We start from the raw sequence: 20,680 nt of genomic DNA on the forward strand, positions 1-20,680 counted from the left end.
GGAGCGGGGAAAAATCAAAGTCCTAGTCATGTAGAAAATGAACTGAAAGAAACTAGCAGAATAAACAAAAGAAGATGTCCCTATCCCCTTGAAAGAAGAATTGGACTTTGGAGGTTGGGACCCCTTTGGATTTGAACATAAATATGGCGTCTCAGCATTAGACATAGTGTAACGTTTAACTAGTCTTACAACTTGCTCTGCTGTTTTTGCTTGTTTGTCCCCACCTCAGCAGTCAGCATCCTTAAATTTGTATGATTGTGAGCACTAATTTAATTTAAGTTTCTATTTTACCCTTGATAATAAATTTTTTTAATCAATAGAATTGTCTTTTGGTACGTTTAGAATCACAATTCCAAAGTTTTCATACTGTATGCCCAATCAAACATCATCACATAAATATGAAACATAAGGTGTATATAAATTCTAGTGTAAGGTATACCGGAAGTAGTAATGCAATGTATGATTTTTGGTACTAAACTCTGCATGACTTATGCGACATTTAATACTGGAAACCAAAGCCGGATCAGTTATACCGAGACTATATTGGTTATGCAGAATTTTATACTGGAAAACTAATATTGTATAAATAAGACAGACAATTTATACTGATTAAATAATCCGGATTTGGTTCTACACGATGTTCCATGGAAATAGTTTACTGACCTTAGAAACGCTATTAGTATTTTCTTCTAAGAAGGGGTTGGGGAAGGGGAGAGAGTGGGTATATCAACGCATAACCCAATCCAACACGTGATAAAAACACAAAGGGAATGAATCAAAGTTTAGTAGAAGTATCCTTGGGGACCAATACTGAACATATTTATGGAAACTCTTTCTAATGGCCTTATCTATGAAAGACACGAACATGAAGTCCGCCGTCGATGTGAAGATTAATCATTGTACTGTAGCTGACAGTCTTCTTGTCATCACTCAACCTAAAAACAAAGTAACGTCACAACACAGCAGAGAATATCTTCATCTGCCTGTAAGCAAACTCCTTTCCCAAACAAATTATTGGCCCTGCCTGTTTTATCAGCACAATAATGTACTTAGCCAGTTAATGTGTCAGTACTGTATAGGTACTAAGGGGTCCTTTGCTTTGAAGATAAGTTATGCTGGGCAGTCTTGCCGTATTAATCCTGTGATTCAGTGATTGTGAATTTTATTGATTTATCATGGGAAAGCATATCGTGGAATTATTATTTCACCCTCTCGTAGGTATAAGTTATCTCTGTTATTATTTTTAATCTTGAGATAACTTATCCCACAATTAATAACCAAACAAGGAATAAGCGGTATTAAATTTTTATCCCCGCGGAGAATAGAGCCTAAGAGTCTCTGTCAATGTTGCATGAAGATATTGCATCTTTTCAAGGGCATCTTCACTCACATTAGCAACAAAATCCGTTATGTCTGTGTCACGATCCAAAATTACATGTGCCGTGATGGCGCCTATCGCTATACTAGGCAAGCCGACAACTCACGAATACAGGCATCTTTAATTCCAAAACATACTGAAATAGGTTTAAATAAATAAAATCTCATAATAACGGGGTGAAAACACCGCAACTCAATACATAATTTTCCAAAATTCGGGTGTCACTGAGTACATGAGCATCTATACAATAACACGGTCTGACAACTGAAACACTATCTAGGAAGGTAGAACAGTATAAATAAAACTAAGAGATAAAGGAGGAGAGTCAAGGTCTGCGGACGCCAAGGCAGCTACCTCGATAGTCTCCGAACTGAATAAGCTCCAACACTAGTAACCTCCGTGCCCGGAAGTATCTGGATCTACACATGAACTGCAGAGTGTAGTATGAGTAAAGTACTCAATAAGTAACAAGACTAACCTTGGGGTTGAAAGCAGTGACGAGCTCAACCAATACAATCCAAATACAGAGTTTAACAGTATGAAAATGACAGGAAATATGACAATAATATCTCAGAGAAACTCATAATTTGTTGGTACATAGTACAGGAATGTCGGCCAGTTCAATTTACATGTAGTTCGGTTCAGTTTGTTCGGTTTTCTATTTGGTGCACCAATAACCGAACCAAAATTAGTTCGGTTTCTTCGGTTTTTGCTAATTCGGTTCGGTCGACTTTTGGTTCAATTCGGTCGATTTGGTCTTATCGTATTGAGCTTTTAAATTAGACTTTTTCTACTAAAAAATATGACTAATTTCATATTTTAGTACAGCTAAAACTCGAAAACGCGATACTTATAGAGATTTTTACATTGTTGGTCATTAATAAAAAGCTATTTTAATAAAGAGCAGCAGCTTAGATTTCTTTCAAAAATGATAGATTTATTAACATTTATAGCATCTTAAAGATTGTTTACGTGCAAACATGTTTTAAAGTTAAATAATGATCTCAAATTAAGGCATCGGTTATCCTTATCAATTTATTCATAATTCTCTCTCATAATTTAATTATCACACATTCTCTTTCATCATAACAATATCCTTACCATTATACGTTTTATTACTCTAAAATTCGGTAGGATTAAAAGAAGTGTAATTATAGGATTATAACATTCAAATTTATTTTTAAAAAAATCCAGATATATACTCACAAATAAACGTGTAAGGTATCATAATATACATTTAATATTATGTACCAGCAATTTTTGTAAATAATATGTATAAATAAACATATATGTGTATATATTATACCACTATTATATTATTTATATAGCCAAATACGCTAATTAGTTATGCAATATTCTAGAATTATTCCAAAATATACCAACAATATTTATTTGTGAGATTTTATGTGTGTTTGGGCTTCAAATTTCTTAATGTAAATATGTAAAAAAGTTGGGCTAGACCTTAAGAGGAGCCCAGAGGCTAGGACCCATATTAGAAAACTTTATTTTTTCGGTTTAATCAAAAATCGAAGTTACAAAATCGAACACCGAATCGAACACCGAAATTATAAAAAAACATAAACCGCAAACCGATCGAATAAGCCAAAAAAATGGAAACCGAATGAACCGAAGTTTACGATTCAGACAATTTTTTCGGTTCGGTCGGTATTATGCCCACCACTAGTACACAGTACATGAATGTAGACATGCTTCTAAGTTTAACAGTTAAGCTCAATACACTCAGTCATTCAGCACTGTACGGTACATGCGCTCGTTACTGGTATGTCAGACTCCGGAGGGGCGGATTCTGCCAAAGCGCTAATAATAAGCCAATTTGGCCTGTTGCGGCGTGCATCTGCATCCCATAGTGATAAAGCCTAAAAGGCCTGCTGCATCGTGTAGCCCGATCCACATATAATCCATAAAGCCTGCTACGACGTGTATCCCTATCCACAAATCTCACTCACAACACGCTTCTTAGGCCCCAACTCAGTCATCAATCTCTCCAGTCTCTCGAGCTCACAAATCACATGCCAATTAGCCCAAACAATGATATATAACACAACAATAAATAGTAACAGAGACTAAGATATAATATGCAAATGATGAATGTGATTGAGTATAAAATTTCTATCTAAGCAAATAATTCAACAACAGAAATGACCACAGTGGGTCTCAACAGAATAAACATATAGCCTAACATAAATCTCCAGCTCAATTACTCTAACACATAGAGAATATATAGATAATGATAAGATTATTTGACTACACAGTTCCACGGGATCGACCGAGTCACAATCCCTACAGATCACGCCCACACGCCCGTCACCTAGCATGAGCGTCGCCTTAATACCAATCACATAACACGTAATTCAGGGATTCATACCCTTAGGACCAAATTTAGAAGTGTTACTTACCTCAAATCGCGCAGATCTCTACTCTAATAAGCCCTTACCTCGCGTATCAGACTCCGAACGCCTTGAATCTAGCCACAAACAACTCGATTCAATCAACACAAGTTATAGGAATCAATTCTATATGAAAAATGCTATATTCTTAATCAAAAGTCAAAAGGTCAACTAAAAAAGTCAACCCCAGTCATACGTCTCGGAATTCAACAAAAGTTACATAATCCGAAGACCCATTTAACCACGAGTCCAACCATACCAAAATTACTCAAATCCGACACCAAATCGCCACTCAAATCCCCAATTCTCACTCTCCAATCCCTAGCCCAAAACTCCCAAAATTCCACCTTAAAAACACATAAACTAGGTGGGAAATTCAATGGGTAATCAATATAATTAGATAAAAATGACCAAAGGTGGCTTACCTCATGAAATCTCGCGAAACCCCTCTCAAAAATCGCCTTCAACCGAGCTTGCAAAGTCTAAAAATGAGAAAAATGACTTAACCGTCGACCTTATAACTCTGCTAGACATCTCGCACCTGCAGTTCTGCAGGTGCGGCCAAATTTCGCTTTTGCGGTTTACCCTTGAAGGCCCTGCCATTGCTTCTGCGGACCAGACTCCGTATCTGCGGAGTCACACCTGCGACCTGGGCTCCGCTTCTGCGGAAAATGCCCGCCTCTCGCCTTTCGCACCTACGCTCCCATTCTCACATCTGTGCTCTCGCAGGTACGGCAAATACCTCGCACATGTGCATTCCCTCAGCCCAGCCAAAATCTGCTTCTGCGATGCCAACCACGCTCCTGCGGTCTCACACCTGTGACCAAATCCTTCGCACGTACGATCGCACTAGTCCAGAACTCCTTAGCCATTTTTAAGTTTAAAATTCGATTCATTAACCATTCGAAATCTACCTGAGGCCCCCGGGACCTTAACAAAATATATCAATAAGTCCTAAAACACGATATGAACTTAGTCGAGGCCTCAAATCATATCAAACAACATCAGAAACACGAATCGCACCCAATGTAAGTGTCACGACCCAAGCAAACCCCTGTCGTGATGGCGCCTATCGTGGAACTAGGTAAGCCGACTCATTTCCAAAACAAACCGATATTTTCATTTCAAAGATAATTTCAATACTATTTAACATAAAAACCTTCGCAAAGGAGTTCAAATCAAAACAAAAGTATGAAAAAGAAAAGCCCGATATTGGGGTGTCACTAGTCATGAGCATCTATAACAATATGTCTAACAATATCAAGGCTAACTCAGCCTGGAAAATATCTAAATACAACTAGAGGAAGATAAGAGGGAGAAGATCAGGGGTTGCGGTCGCCAAGCAGTCAAGGCGCACGACTGCCCTACTAGTGAATTCATATGCTAATCTGCCACTCTTACTTCGGTTAAATCATCTCCTTTAAGAAACTTCTCAACCTCTACTTCTCCTACTTGACCTGCTAGTACTTCATCCACCGCGAAACACTTCCCTTCATGTCTTCCCTCATACTTTGCTACCCAACTGCTGCATCAAATCGAAATGTATCTCTATCGCACTTGAACCAATACTTCGAAGATCATCTTTCTCGAGCCATCAACATCAAAAATACCCATTCGCAACCACAATTACTACACAATCACTTACTCTTCTTTAGTCCAAACTCATTGACAAGACATGAGAATTTAATTTGCCCCAAAATTTAACAACGTGAAAGATCCTTCAGAACATTCACACTCGAGACCGTACGTCACATCAAAATGAAAATCAAGCGCCCAATGGCCTTCCTTTACATTTCAAGGAAACATTTCTCGTCACATTTAAATCATCTTAACACATCCCACAGTTACATCATACTCATCACAAAACTATTCCACCGATCATCGAGCCACAAATTCCACTCGTAGGGGCATTACCGGACATATGAGTCCAAATGTATAGGTTACAACTGAAGCTACTGAGCCAAAACTACGGTTTAAACCTGGCCTCAAGTCCTCCAGACTAGCCCATCACCAAAAAACATAATACACACCTCGAACCTCGTTCATAGAATCACAAGCCGGCGATGCACAACTGATACCGAGCGCTCATGTGCGCATACGAATGCGTGGAAGGAATTCAAAGAGTTATGTTTCAAGCTGAATCAATTTCGCACGATATAATACAAGAAAGTGAAATTTTCCTAAGGGTTCTGCAGCCTCTCGAAGATAAGTACAGACGTCTCCATACCGATCCGCAAGACTCTAATAAACCCACTCATGACTCGTGAGACCTATGTAACCTAGGCTCTGATACCAATCTGTCACGACCCAAGCAAACCCCTGTCGTGATGGTGCCTATTGTGGAACTAGGTAAGCCGACTCATTTCCAAAACAAACCGATAGTTTCATTTCAAAGATAATTTCAATGCTATTTAACATAAAAACCTTCGCAAAGGAGTTCAAATCAAAATAAACGTGCGGAAAAGAAAAGCCCGATATCGGGGTGTCACTAGTCATGAGCATCTACAACAATCTGTCTAACAATATCAAGGCTAACTCAGCCTGGAAAATAGCTAAATGCAACTAGAGAAAGATAAAAGGGAGAAGAGCAGGGGTTGCGGTCGCCAAGCAGCTACCTTACTATCCCCGAGAAAATCTGCAACCAAAATAATCAACAACCGCTACCGTGTCCACCTACACCTGGATCTGCACACAAGGTGCAGGGAGTAACGTGAGTACGCCAACTCAGTAAGTAACAACAATAAATAAAGACTGAGTAGTAGTGACAAGCAATAAAGTATATAACGTTCATATCGGGAAATTTCCGTAGAATACCACATGCTTTAAAAATCAGGATTTGAATCAAAATATCTCGTTTAAACCCAGTTCCAGTAAAAATCATTTAAAGATATTTTTCAACAGATAAAAAATGCAAAGGTGAGCAAAAATGATGAAATCATAAACAGCCCCTCCGGCAAAACATCACTCATATACAGCCCCTCGGGCAAACCTCACAGTCACTCGTGCCATTCAGGCATACCTTACAATCACTCTTGCCACTCGGGCATACCTTACAATCACTCATGCCTCCTAGTCATTCAGCACTCGGCACTCGACCCTCGGCACTCGCACTCAGTAGGTACCTGCGCTCACTGGGGGTGTGTACAGACTCCGGAGGGGCTCCTTCAGCCCAAGCGCTATAATCTGCACGGACAACTCACGTGCTATAATAATAAAGTATGCTGCAGGCGGGCAGCCCTGATCCACACTCATCCTCATAATCAGGCCCTCGGCTGATATCAAACATGCTGTGGCGTGCAACCCAATCCCCTAAATATGCAACATGCTGCGGCGTGCAGCCCGATCCCATAAATATGCAACATGCTGCGACGTGCAGCCCGATCCCATAAATATCCTCACAAATCAGGCCCTCGACCTCACTCAGTCATAAACCTCTCAAGCCACTCGGGCATTTCAGTAAAAGTAGGGCATTCGACCTAAAACAACATTTATATGCATCAAAATAGAGTCATAAAATTGAGTTATGCAGTAAACAAGTATAACCATAACTGAGTATAGATTTTCAATCGAAAACAGTGAGAGGATAGTAAGAAAATGCCCCTAAGGGTCAAACAGCACTAGCACAAGGCCCAAACATGGCATTCGGCCCAATTTATAGATAACTCTTTTTAAAACATACAAGTATTATATAGTTTCAACAAAGTATGAAACTTTATAGTTGCTACGGGATGGACCAAGTCATAATCCCCAACAGTTCACGCCCACACGCCCGTCACCTAGCATATGCGTCACTAAAAATAGTAGAATGATAAAAAATTCGGAGTTTCGTACCCTCAGGACTAGATTTACAATCGTTACTTGCCTCAAACCGGTCAAATCTATACCCCGCAATGCTCTTGCCTCTGGACTCGGCCTCCAAATGCTCCAAATCTATTTACAATCAGTACAATACATCAATATACGCTAATGGAATAAATTTCACAAGAAAAACTATCAAATTATACCAAAATCCGAAATTGGCTCAAATTCGGCCCTCGTTCCCGCGTCTCGAAATCCGAAAAAATTTACAAAACTAGAAAATTCATTCACTCATGAGTCTAACTATACCAAATTCATCAAAATCCGACATCCTTTGGTCCTTCAAAGCCTTAAATTAAACTCTTAGAAATTCCAAGCCCTAACCCCTCATTTTCACTAATTACAATGATTAAACAACGAAAAATCATCATGTATACAAGTATTAGGGCTCAAGCAACTTACCTTACTGATAGCCCTTGAATCACCTTTCGAAATCACTCCAAAAGCTCCAAAAACCGACTTGAAAATGGTGGAAATGAACCAAAATTCGCGAAGTGCTATCTATACATTCTGTCCAGATTTTCGCACCTGCGGCCTATTCCACGCGCCTGCGAGAATCACTTAAACTCTCAGCCTCCACACCTGCGCTCAGGTTTCGCACCTGCGGGCTCGCATGTGCGTCCAAATTCTTCGCGCCTGCGCTCCAGCCTTGGCCTCCCATTTTCCGCATATGTGCTTCAAATTCTCGCGCCTGCGGTAGCACACCTGCGCATTTCCTTCCGCTTCTGCGAAGTCTGCCTAGTGCCCTCTTTTCCGCATCTGCGGACTCCCCTTGCGCACCAGCGACCTCGCACCTACGACTCCTCCTTCTGCAGGTGCGAAAATAGAAGTAGCAGCAGCTTCAGCTGCATTTTTCAACTTCGACAAATCCGTTAACCACCCGGAATCACCTCGAGGCCCTCGGGACCTCAACCAAAAATACCAACAAGTCATATATAACACATGCAAACTTAGTCGAACATTTGAATCACTCAAAACAACATCAAATCACCAAATTACCCTCGGATTCAAGCCTAAGAACTTCTAAATTTCCAAATTCGGCAACCGATGCCGAAACCAATAAAACCACGTCTGAATGACCTCAAATTTTGCATACACGTCACAAATCACGCTACAAACCCATTCCAACTTCCGGAATTTTATTCTGACCCCGATATCAAATTTTTCACTGACGACCAAAAATCGTCAAATTTTCAATTTCGCCAATTCAAGCCTAATTCTACCACGGACCTCCAAATCACATTCCGGACACACTGCTAAGTCCAAAATCACCTAAAGGAGCTAACAGGACCATCAGAATTTAAATCTGAGATCGTTTACACATCGATCAACATACAGTTGACTTTTTCAACTTAAGGTTCTAAATAAAAGACTAAGTGTCTCATACCACTCCGAAATCACTCCGGGCCCAAACCAACTAACCCGGCATATCATATTATAGCTTAAGAGCATAAAGAAAATAGAAATGGGGGAAACAAGGCTATAACTCCCGAAACAACCGGCTGGATCGTTACAGTAAGCCTAATGAAAACTAATGAATTCCAACTTCTACAATCGATGTCGAAACCAATCAAATCAACTCCGATTAACCTCAAATTTTACACACAAGTCATATATGATACAACGGACCTATTCCAACTTTCGGAACCAAAATCTGAGCTCGGTAACTCCAAAGTCAATTCTCGGTCAAACTTTTATTTTTCCAACTTTCGCCAATTCAAGTCAAAATTATCTACGGATCTTCAAATCAATATCCGGACACGCTGCTAAGTCCACAATCACCATACGGAGCTATCGGAACCATCAAAACTCCATTCTAGAGTTATTCACACATAAGTCAATATCTAGTCAACTCTTTGAACTTAGGCTTCTAACCTTGGGACTAAGTGTCCCAATTCATTCCGAAACATCCCCGGAACCAAACCAACCACCCCGACAAGTCACATAACAATAATTGAGCACAGAATAAGTATTAAACAGGGGAACGAGGCTACAACACTCAAAATGGCCAGGCGAGTCATTATATTCTGTGGCATCTTCTTTCTCATTTGCTGCTTCTTTAATCTCTTGTACTACTTTCTCCTATACATGTGGGTACTTGCATAGCATACATATAAACCAAGCAAGGGTGGTTGTTGTTGTTGTATATTTACCTGCTATAATTAAGTTTAATCAGGGCCGGCTCTAAGGCTATTGCTACTAAGGCATGTGCATTTAGGGGGGCCTATTTTTTAAAAGTACAATAGGTATATAATTATTTAAATAAAATAAAATTGAGAATTTTTTTGTAGAAAAATAGACTTTGTCATATAAAAGGAAAGAATTTTTATAGGTATGTAAATAAAGTAATAGTTTGACTTACTTAAAAATGAACTGTATGAATAATTTTTTTAACGTGTGATTGATATTGATTTGGCAAGAAAAAATAGTACAAGTAAAATATACTATATAGTATATACTCAATCAAATCAAAAGGTTTGATTCTTTTCCAACTGTTTATATTGCTTATAGATATCGGTTTCCTATAACATTTTCTTCAAAGGAAACAAATTTTTCAAAATTAAAATTGATAAATTTTAGCTAAGATCAACAATGTATCAAAAAATATTAAATGTGTTGACTATAATATTAATTAAAAATGAATTATTGGAAGAAATTGATGACAAGTTGACAACAAATTATTAATAACTTTGTATCTCAAAAAGGTAGAAGAATATACTTCAAATAAAAATAATATATTCATATTAAACTTCACTTTAGGCCTCATATTAAACTTGATTTTACGTTTTAGGCCTCGTATGAGCTTGAGCCGCCCCTGCATTTAATATAATGTCACGCAAATACCTTGGATCTGCCCCGGTAATTGCAGAAACCTTGAATGTAGGTATACGGTTTAAGCATCTAAATATAAAAAAAAAAAAAAAAAAAAGAAACTAAAGAGTGATTCACCTACAAATAAATTTGCTTCTGATTTACTCATCTGCTCCGTCTTGCTATGGATCAGCTTAGACACAAATGCATCAACAGTTCTTATATTGCCCCTTAACTTGGCTTCTGATCAACATATTGTCTGAATTTGCAACTTCAAACAATATGTTGGCAAGCTTTGCCACATTTTTCCTGAAGACCACACTACTGAAATCCCTCAAAACCCTTTTCGAGAACTCGTGTCTCGACAGTTTCCTCTGTTCCCCTCCACTTATCACCATTAACTGTGAAAATCCCATCCCCTAACAGGTCCTTTAGATTGCTGCAGTTATACCATCCCTGCAGAATTATACCATCATCTTGTTATCATAGACGATTGCAAATTCTTACAGGAATCGAGATACAATCACATTATACAAGGAAGAAAAGGTCAAATGAATCTCCTGCGCCCGAGAAGAAGAATTAACTTAAATAGACGCCCACATAATCTCTTAAACTATAAATAGTCGCTTGATGTATAATATATGTATAATTCATGTATAATATTTCATAGCACAAATAGAGTTTAGAGGTTTGTGTACGGTCAAAACCGATTCTCAGTCATAAAGACCGGTCGAGACAATGACGTTTCAATCGAAGGGTATCCACATGACAAGCTCGGACGAATTCCGAAGTAGAGACGTCGAGCTTCGAGCTATAAGACCAATCAACGGCAAAACTCGATATCATTATCGAGCCCGTGTCCGAATTGGACTACGGGGCAACACCGATCGACACAGGCTCCGAATATCGATGTCCCAAGGCAGAACCGAGCTCGAACCAAGACTGGGGGTTCGATCTAACACCGAGCTCAAGCCAGTGCCAAGCTCGCAGACAAGAACCGTTACAACCGCACCGAGGGAGAGAATCTTGGCGAGAATCAAGGAAGAGACAAATCATCATGGGTCCTCTACTATATGTATTATTTTATTATGTTGTTATAGATAAAGCATTGACCCTCTACTATAAAAAGGGGGATAGACTGCAATAGACGCATGTCCTCCAAGATACATTAAGATTTCATTGTGCTTGTTTTTCTAACTCATTTCAGTCTTCCCGTCCATCATTCCCATTTTATAGCAAAAATACCTGTATTGTCATTTTGTATCAAAGAAATTTGCATACCCTTAGAACCATATCTAAATTTAATGTTATCTGATTTTTCGGGTAAACAGTTTGGCCCCACTGTGGGGCTAAGGGTAACAGTGATTGTTTGATATAAATCTACAGTACACTCCAGCTTACAATTTCAAATCAGTAATGGCTCTACCTATCGACCTCGAAGCCGGCCTTCAAGATGAAACCAACAACTTGGCGCCCGGGGCCGGAAGACTACCTGACGACGGCAACGAGGCTCGAATCGAAGAACCCGAAATTCGAGCCGAAGTACCATTGGATATCAATTCACAAATAGCTCTAGAAGCGAATCAGCGTTCTGAACCGGAAAGAAGCGTTCAGGGCGGTGCTCGACCCATAGTCCGAGACACCAACAACACGGGGGAAATTGGGGTCAGCTTGCGTATGATTTTCGAAATGTTACAAGCCCAACAAGCAGCGATAGCTCAGTTGTAGAGCCGAACTCATATGCAAAGCGGGCCGAACTCCAATTCGCTTCTTCGAGAAGTCACCCCCAGAACGGAGCCCAACGTAGTGAAATCAAACGAGGAGGAATCGGGGACCGCTCCTAAAATTGCTAAATTGCTCGAGGAACTCACAAAACGAGTCGAAGCCAACGACAAAAAAGTGAAAACGTATAACGCTAGGGTCGATCAAATCCCGGGGGCTCCGCCAATGATAAAAGGGCTCGATTCGAAAAAATTCATACAAAAGCCTTTTCCCTCGAGCGCGACCCCAAAACCAATTCCCAAAAAATCCCGTATGCCCGAAATTTCCAAATATAACGGTACAACCAATCCTAACGAACACGTCACCTCCTACACATGTGCCATCAAAGGAAACGATTTGGAGGATGATGAGATCGAATCCGTGTTGTTGAAAAAGTTCGGAGAGACCCTCGCAAAGGGAGCACTGATCTGGTATCACAACTTACCACCAAATTCCATTGATTCTTTTGCCATGTTAGCAGATTCGTTCGTAAAAGCACATTCTGGTGCCATAAAGGTTGCAACAAGGAAATCAGACCTCTTCAAAGTAAAACAAAGGGGTAACGAAATGCTGAGGGAATTCGTATCCCGATTTCAAATGGAACGTATGGACTTGCCACCGGTCACAGATGATTGGGCCGTACAAGCTTTCACCCAAGGACTGAACGGGCTAAGTTCGACAGCATCATGTCGGCTGAAACAAAATTTGATCGAGTACCCAACAATAACTTGGGCAGATGTACGCAACCGGTACCAATCAAAAATCAGGGTTGAAGATGATCAATTGGGAGCTCCGTATGGGCCCGTACGTCAGAACCACACAACCACTAAAAATCAGAGGGAAATCAACAGAGAACAAAGGTCGAATAGAGACCGATACCAACCGTACGACACAGATCGGATGAACAACGGTTCAGCACGTGATACGGTTCGGAACAACCGAAGGACTGATCGGGGGCAAAATTTTCGGGGACTTATGAGCAAGAGCGGCTTTGATAAATATGTTGATCCTATAGAAGTCCCTCGATTAGCAGAGTATAACTTCAACATTGATATATCCGCCATCGTATCGGCCATCGGACACATCAAATATACCAGATGGCCTCGACCCATGCAGACCGATCCTGCCCAAAGGAATCCCAATCAAATGTGCGAATATCATGGCACCCATGGCCACAGAGCGGAAGATTGCAGGCAACTAAGAGAGGAAGTGGCCCTCTTATTTAACAAAGGACACCTTCAGGAATTTTTGAGTGATAGGGCGAAGAACCATTTTAGGAACAAGGAATTCGGCAAGTAAAACGAACCAGAAGAACCGCAACACGTCATTCACATGATCATCGGCGGCGTCGATGCCCTTCAGGGACTGATGCTTAAATGCACTAAAACATCGATTGTGAGGGAAAAGCGATCTCGAACTCAAGAGTATACATCCATAGGGACTTTGTCCTTCAGTGATGAAGATACATAGGGAATCATCCAACCCCATAACGATGCACTGGTAATATCTGTACTCATGAATAAAACTAAGATTAAGCGTGTGTTAATTGATCCAGGTAGCTCGGCCAACATCATCAGATCGAGGGTCGTAGAACAGCTCGGCCTGCAAGATCAGGTCGTACCCGCAACTCTGATTCTAAATCAACGAACAAGACTATTCTTCAAAACTTGAAGAAGAGATTGAACGACGCGAAGGGAAAATGGAGAGAAATCCTGCCCGAAGTCTTTTGGGCATACCGAACAATGTCAAAATCCAGTACGGGGGCGACCCCATTCTCCTTAGTATATGGTTCCAAAGCATTGATACCAGTTGAAGTCGGTGAACCTAGTCCCAGATTTCAATTCATGACGGAAGAATCAAATAACGAGGCTATGAACACCAGCCTTGAATTATCGAATGAAGGACGAGAAGCTGCCCCCATCCGATTGGCCACCCAAAAGCAACGAATAAAAGGTATTATAATCGAAGAACTAAACTTCGCCATTTCAAGCCGGGGGACTTAGTGTTAAGAAAAGTCACCATCAATACTCGGAATCCAAACGAAGGAAAATTAGGACCAAATTATGAAGGACCATACCAGGTGCTCGAGAACGTTGGAAAAGGATCATACAGGCTCGACATCATAAACGGTAAACAACTATCAAGCAGTTGGAATGTATCACATCTAAAACGGTACTACTACTAAGGTACGACCTTTCCATATTCATCTAACTAACCCATGCAGAAGTCCGAACAAGAGCTGAATAAGATCTTTCGCTTAAAAGCACGCATTGCACTCTTTTTCCCTTAGACCGGTTTTCTCCCAAATGGGTTTTTCGGCAAGGTTTTTAATGAGGCAACCATCGATCGTGTTGCACTTCTAATAATATCCGAGGCCTCTTTCCAATCGACCTCGAATACCGAATACCGGGGGGCATCAGGGCCCTCAAATACATCGAGTTCAGATGCAAGAAAGTCATCTCACAACAATAGGGTTCCAACAGGAAAAATTGTAAGAGCCAAATGGTCAAAATGAACCATGCTCATATAGATTGGCCCAAACATAAACACATGTGCAATGACTTGAGATTTATTGTGCAACCATAATTAAGATTCACTCAACTATTAAGCCTACAGGCTACTTTCATTCCGAGTTCGAAATGATCACTCGAATATTAAGCCTACGGGCTACTATTATTCTGAGTTCGAGCAAGCACTCACTCGACCATTAAGCCTACGGGCTACTTACATTCCGAGTTCGAAATAATCACTCGAATATTAAGCCTACGGGCTACTGTTATTCCGAGTTCGAGCAAGCACTCACTCGACCATTAAGCCTACATGCTACTTTCATTCCGAGTTCGAAATAATCATTTGACTATTAAGCCTACGGGCTACCTTTATCTCGAGTTCGAAACACTCACTCGACTATTGCGCCTACGGGCCACATTATCTCGAGTTCTTCACTCGACTATTAAGCCTACGGGCCATATTATCTCGAGTTCGAAACATTCACTCGACTATTAAGCCTACGAGCTACTGTTATTCCGAGTTCGAGCAAGCACTCACTCGACCATTATGCATACGGGCTACGATATTTCAAGTTTGGAACAATCATTCGACTATTAAGCCTACGGGCTACCTTTATCTCGAGTTCAAAATACTCACTCGACCATTGCGCCTATGGGACACATTATCTTGAGTTCGAAATATTCACTCGACTATTAAGCCTACGGGCCACATTATCTCGAGTTCGAAATATTCACTCAACTATTAAGCCTACTGACTACTGTTATTCCGAGTTCGAGAAACACTCACTCGACCATTATGCCTACGGGATACAATATTTCAAGTTCGAAACATTCACTCGACTATTAAGCCTACGGGCTACTGTTATTCCGAGTTCGAGCAAGCACTCACTCGACCATTACGCCTACGGGCTACAATATTTCAAGTTCAAAACATTCACTCGACGGCTAATAAGCTACTTTTACTCTGAGTTTACATTAACTCAACCATTACATTACACCTACATATTATGTTCCTTTAAAGTTTGAATCATCGACTCAACAAGCAAACCCAGGGGCTACAAATCTGATCGATTAGAGAGACTACAAGGTCAACATTCGATTAAAAGTCTTCACAAAACAAAAACAAGTCGACCTCGTTATACATATATATACAAAAATTGCCTACGTGATTAATTTACAAACATGAAGAATTAGAAACTAAGCTTCCTGGTCGAGCTCTTCCCCGTCCTCGGATTCGCTTTTGCTACCAGCATCATCATCATCATCATCAGAAGCCAAGGATTCAGCTTCCGCTTCGAGCTCTTTTGCCTTTTTTTACCTCTTCGGTAAGGTCGAAACCTCGAGCGTGTATCTCCTCGAGGGTCTCCCTCCGAGACCTACACTTAGCAAGTTCGGCAACCCAATGAGCTCGAGCATCGGCGGTCTTCGCCGCTTCTCGGGCCTCCATCTGAGCAGCCTCAGCATCAGCCCGATATACAGCAATGGACTTATCCGCCAAGACTTTCGATGACTCAACCTCCGCCTTAGCCTCAGCAAGTCGTGTTTCAAGCTCCTCGATCTTCTTAGCTTGAACCGACCCCTTTTGCTTGATACTTCGAAGTTGAACATCAGCCGATAATAATTTTGTTAAGATGGTTTCTTTATTCGCTGCCAGGCGGTCGAGGGTCTCCTTCCACCGATTGCATTCAGCTCGGATTTGATCGACTTCTTCTAGAAGTAACCCGATCTTTTCGATCTTTTGCTGCAACTGAGACAACGAAGGGTTAACTTCCATGGTTGAGTCAGACCCATACTTTAACAGAACGAGGCTCACATGCTTATCAAGCTCGACCCCTTCTTCACGGACCTTAGCCAAATCCGCTTGGAGGTCTTTTATAGCCTCGTCCTTTTGGCTGCAAAGAAGCCGCAGGGCATCTCTCTCACCTGAGACCTTCCGGAGCTCGGCCTCACACTGGCTAAGATCGACTCGAAACCTACTAATGGCCTGCACAGTAAGAAACACGAGTCAAGTATGGAAAAGAACAAAGAAACCAAGTATGGAAGAATTATTACCCGAGTAATGAAACGCTGAGTCTCCTCTAATAAAAGAGAAGCATCATCGATATCAGAACCATCGTTGACTCTAGTAAAACAATCCCTAAAAGGATCCCCTACACTAGATCCTGCGCCAATATCGGGAGTCTTCAACTCTCGAGCTTCCTTCAACGCCTCCTTAGAAAAAGATGGAAGAGAAGGCGAATGACCCATTGTCATAGACCCGAGCAAATCACTCGGAGTACTCCGGCCGAGACTCAGGTCTTCGGAAACAACCCCGACAGGCACTACCGCCATCGGCTCGGGAGCTCTGGCAACCTCGATGGCCTCCGTAGATCGGACTACCAAAGCCGAGGAGTTATTTTCTTATTCTTCTTCTTCTTCTTCTTTTTCTTCTTCTTCTTCTCTTAGTCGTTGGACCGAGTCAATCGAAAGGGCAATTGCTTTTCTCCTCACCCCTCGAGTTTTGGGCTTGGGGTCCTCTGACCGAGAGGAAGCTCTTCGCTTCTTATCTTCCCCCTGTTTAGGGACTAGGGACCTTTTCCCTTCTTCACTGCTCAAAGGCCTCAAAGCAACATCCCTGGTTACGCCTGCACAAAAGGAAATCGATAACGAATAGAACGCAAAGAATACTTCGAAGGAAACAAGAAGCAAACCTCACCATGGTTCTTGGCCTTCCATCTGCCTTTTGCCAAATCACGCCAAGCACGCTCGGCGTAAGAGGAGGTCGAGACTAACTTCTGAACCCAGTCCTCGAGGTCAGGCACCGCTTGTGGCATCCAAGGGGCAGCTGAACATCAGGGAAGGACATCAGAAAAAATCGAAAAAGGACATGGAAAGTGAACAAAAATCACTTACGATCAAAATTTCATTCTTCAGGGAATGACATCTTCTCCTCTGGAATGAGATCACGGGTCCTCACTCGAATATAACGACACATCCAACCCCGATCCTTGTCTTCATCGATGCTCGACATCAAAGCCTTCGATGCCCGACGATGAAGTCTGATTAGTCCTCGAAAGATCTGAGGCCGATACAGTCGTATGAGGTGGTTCAGAGAAAAATCCACCCCCGGCTTTGATAGAGAAGAAGCGCAATAAGATCACTATACGCCATAAAGAGGGATGAATTTGGCCAAGGGTGACTTGATACCTTTTGCAGAAATCAATAATCACAGGGTCGACGGGTCCCAGTGTGAATGGATAAGTATAAACACTTAAAAAACCCTCCACGTAAGTGGTAACACTCTCATCGGAAGATGAAATTTGCAACACGACCTCGGAACCCCAGTTGCAGTCTTTTCTGACGACCTCGAGGTGATCCTCCATTATAGAGCACGTATACATCGATACATGTTCACATCAACCCGGAACGGAGGAAGGATTCTCCACCTTAAAATCGGTCTTCAAAGTGCACAGGCCAGGAACATAGTCATGAACTGACGGCTCCACCGGTGCCTTATCATCAGACGGCCGTGAGGAAGAAGCTTTCTCCTTCTAAGGTATGGTTTTGGAAATTTTCGCCATTGATATGAAAGGAAAGAGTAAAAAGGAAGGTGAAGAAATAGACATCACCAAAATTCTGGTATGGGCGGCCCCGTAGCAGCGAAATAGAGAGGATAAATAAGAAAGTTTGGAAGAAGAGAAGGCGCAAAAGTGGTAAAGGTTGTATGGAAAGACTATTTATAGACTAAGGCATGACGAATCGGTATCAGCGGTGGCCGACCACCGTCTGACACACATTAAATGCTTCGGTAAAACCGAGCCGATGGGACAGCTATCACATACGTCAAGATCGGGTTCGATAGAAACGTCAGCATAAATTTGATCGAGCCGCAGGGAAATCATATCGTTCCTTGCTACATCCTTTCTGAGAAACGAGGGGACTATTTGTATACAGTCAAAATCGATTCTCAGTCATAAAAATCGGTCGAGACAATGACATTTCAATCGAAGGGTATCCACATAATAAGCTTAGACGAATTCCGAAGTAGGGACGTCGAGCTTCGATCTATAAGACCAATCAACGGCAAAACTCGATATCATTATCGAGCCCGTGTTCGAATCGGACTACGGGGCAACACCGATCGACACAGGCTCCGAATATCGATGCCCCAAGGCAGAACCGAGCTCGAACCAAGACTGGAGGTTCGATCTAACACCGAGCTCGAGCCAGTGCCAAGCTCGCAGATAAGAACCGTTACAACCGCACCGAGGGAGAGAATCTTGGCGAGAATCAAGGAAGAGACAAACCATCATGGGTCCTCCACTATATGTATTATTTTATTATGTTGTTATAGATAAAGCAGTGACCCTCTACTATAAAAAGGGGGATAGACTGCAATAGACGCAGGTCCTCCAAGATACATTAAGATTTCATTGTGCTTGTTTTTCTAACTCATTTCAGTCTTTCCGTCCATCATTCCCATTTTATAGCAAAAATACCTGTATTGTTATTTTGTATCAAAGGAATTTGCATACCCTTAGAACCATATCTAAATTTAATGTTATCCGATTTTTCGGGTAAATAAATTTATAAAATAAATAAATATTGAATTTGATCAGCTACTTGTGTAACAATCCCATAAAAATACTAGAAAAGAAAAAGATTCTATTATTTGATGAGGATCTTCCCGTCAATAGATATGAATGGGTGTTCAATATAGCGGAAAAAGAAACTCAATGAACTGCAACGGATGGAAAGCTCAACTTTACCCAAAATTTCTAACAACTCAATTTTTAGTGGCGACATTTGGCGGCGACCTCTTTAGTCGCCACCAAAGGTAGTACACGTCGAATTTTCCAGTTGCGACCTACCTTTAGTCTTGTTTGGCTCATTGTTTTCTTTTGTGACGATCTTAGTCGCCACAAAAGCTTATTTGTTTTATTTTTAACTTTATGGCAACTAAGTTTGCCACAAAAAGTAAAGATTTTTTTTAAGGTAGTCGCTACTCAAAACTGTTGCGGTGACATATAATTCGCTGTTTTTGAGGATCCGACAATTTATACAGGAACTTTCCAACTGACCGGTTGGAAACTATCACCTATTGCGCCGACTCGTGACACTTACTTATCCTTACTGAAAACCTTGTTTCCTGTAGTGTAATAATTGAGAAGCTAAAGGTAGACAACTCCAAGCAAAGTGACTTTTAAATTCTCATGTATCAGGCTGAAACTGCAGCAGCCCTATATTCTACTATAAGTTTTTGAATACAATTGGATGCTAACAACTTGAATAGTCTATTATTAACTAAAGTTGGTGATGATATTATAACATAAATATGTTCATAGTACGACGAAAATGAACATCAGTTGTACTCGTTATAGATATTTCTCCTATATACAGAATTAAATTACTGAACAAAATAAATAAAGTTCCAACATAAAAAATGGTTTTTCTTTGGATTTCTAGAAAATGGCGTACCTTGCCATAATTGTTAAAGTTTGTTTTGAGAATGTACTCAACGTTAGCAGGGTCAGCAGTATAAATCTCATTCCTGAAAGGGTTAATCAATCTGTAAGTTCTGTACTTGCCAGCAAGATCAATCATATAGTGGTACAGCCTGTGGAAGTTGAGAAGCTGATTGAAAATGGTGTCAACAATTGGATGGTATAATCTCTTCTTGCCATGTTTCCCTAGTAGTTTTCTGGTCTGAAGATGAATTAAAGTTCCTAATTTCCACTTCCGCGTCAAGATTTGTTACCCCTTGGCCTCTCTTTTCTTACTTGTAACAAACAAGACTGTCTATATGTATGACATTTTATTAAACTAGTTTACCCTGTGCATCTATCGACTATTCTACCAATACATATCTTCCACTAGCACGAGTACTGAGTAACGCTGCCTGTCAAAGTTTAGATAGATGAGAAGAAATAATTTAATTTTTGCCTACACGGGAATTTGAACCTTGGGGTGCCATA

At 41.0% G+C, this 20,680-nt stretch overlaps 1 pseudogene; it reads right to left on the reverse strand.

Moving 5' to 3' along the window:
* Nucleotides 1-1,306: 1,306 nt before the first annotated feature.
* On the reverse strand, nucleotides 1,307-20,679 carry LOC142173619 (cytochrome P450 704C1-like; annotated as a pseudogene).
* Between the last annotated feature and the right edge of the window lies 1 nt (nucleotide 20,680).

The sequence above is a fragment of the Nicotiana tabacum genome, chromosome 19 (genome assembly GCF_000715075.1).
Source record: "Nicotiana tabacum cultivar K326 chromosome 19, ASM71507v2, whole genome shotgun sequence".
Classification (NCBI taxonomy): domain Eukaryota; kingdom Viridiplantae; phylum Streptophyta; class Magnoliopsida; order Solanales; family Solanaceae; genus Nicotiana; species Nicotiana tabacum.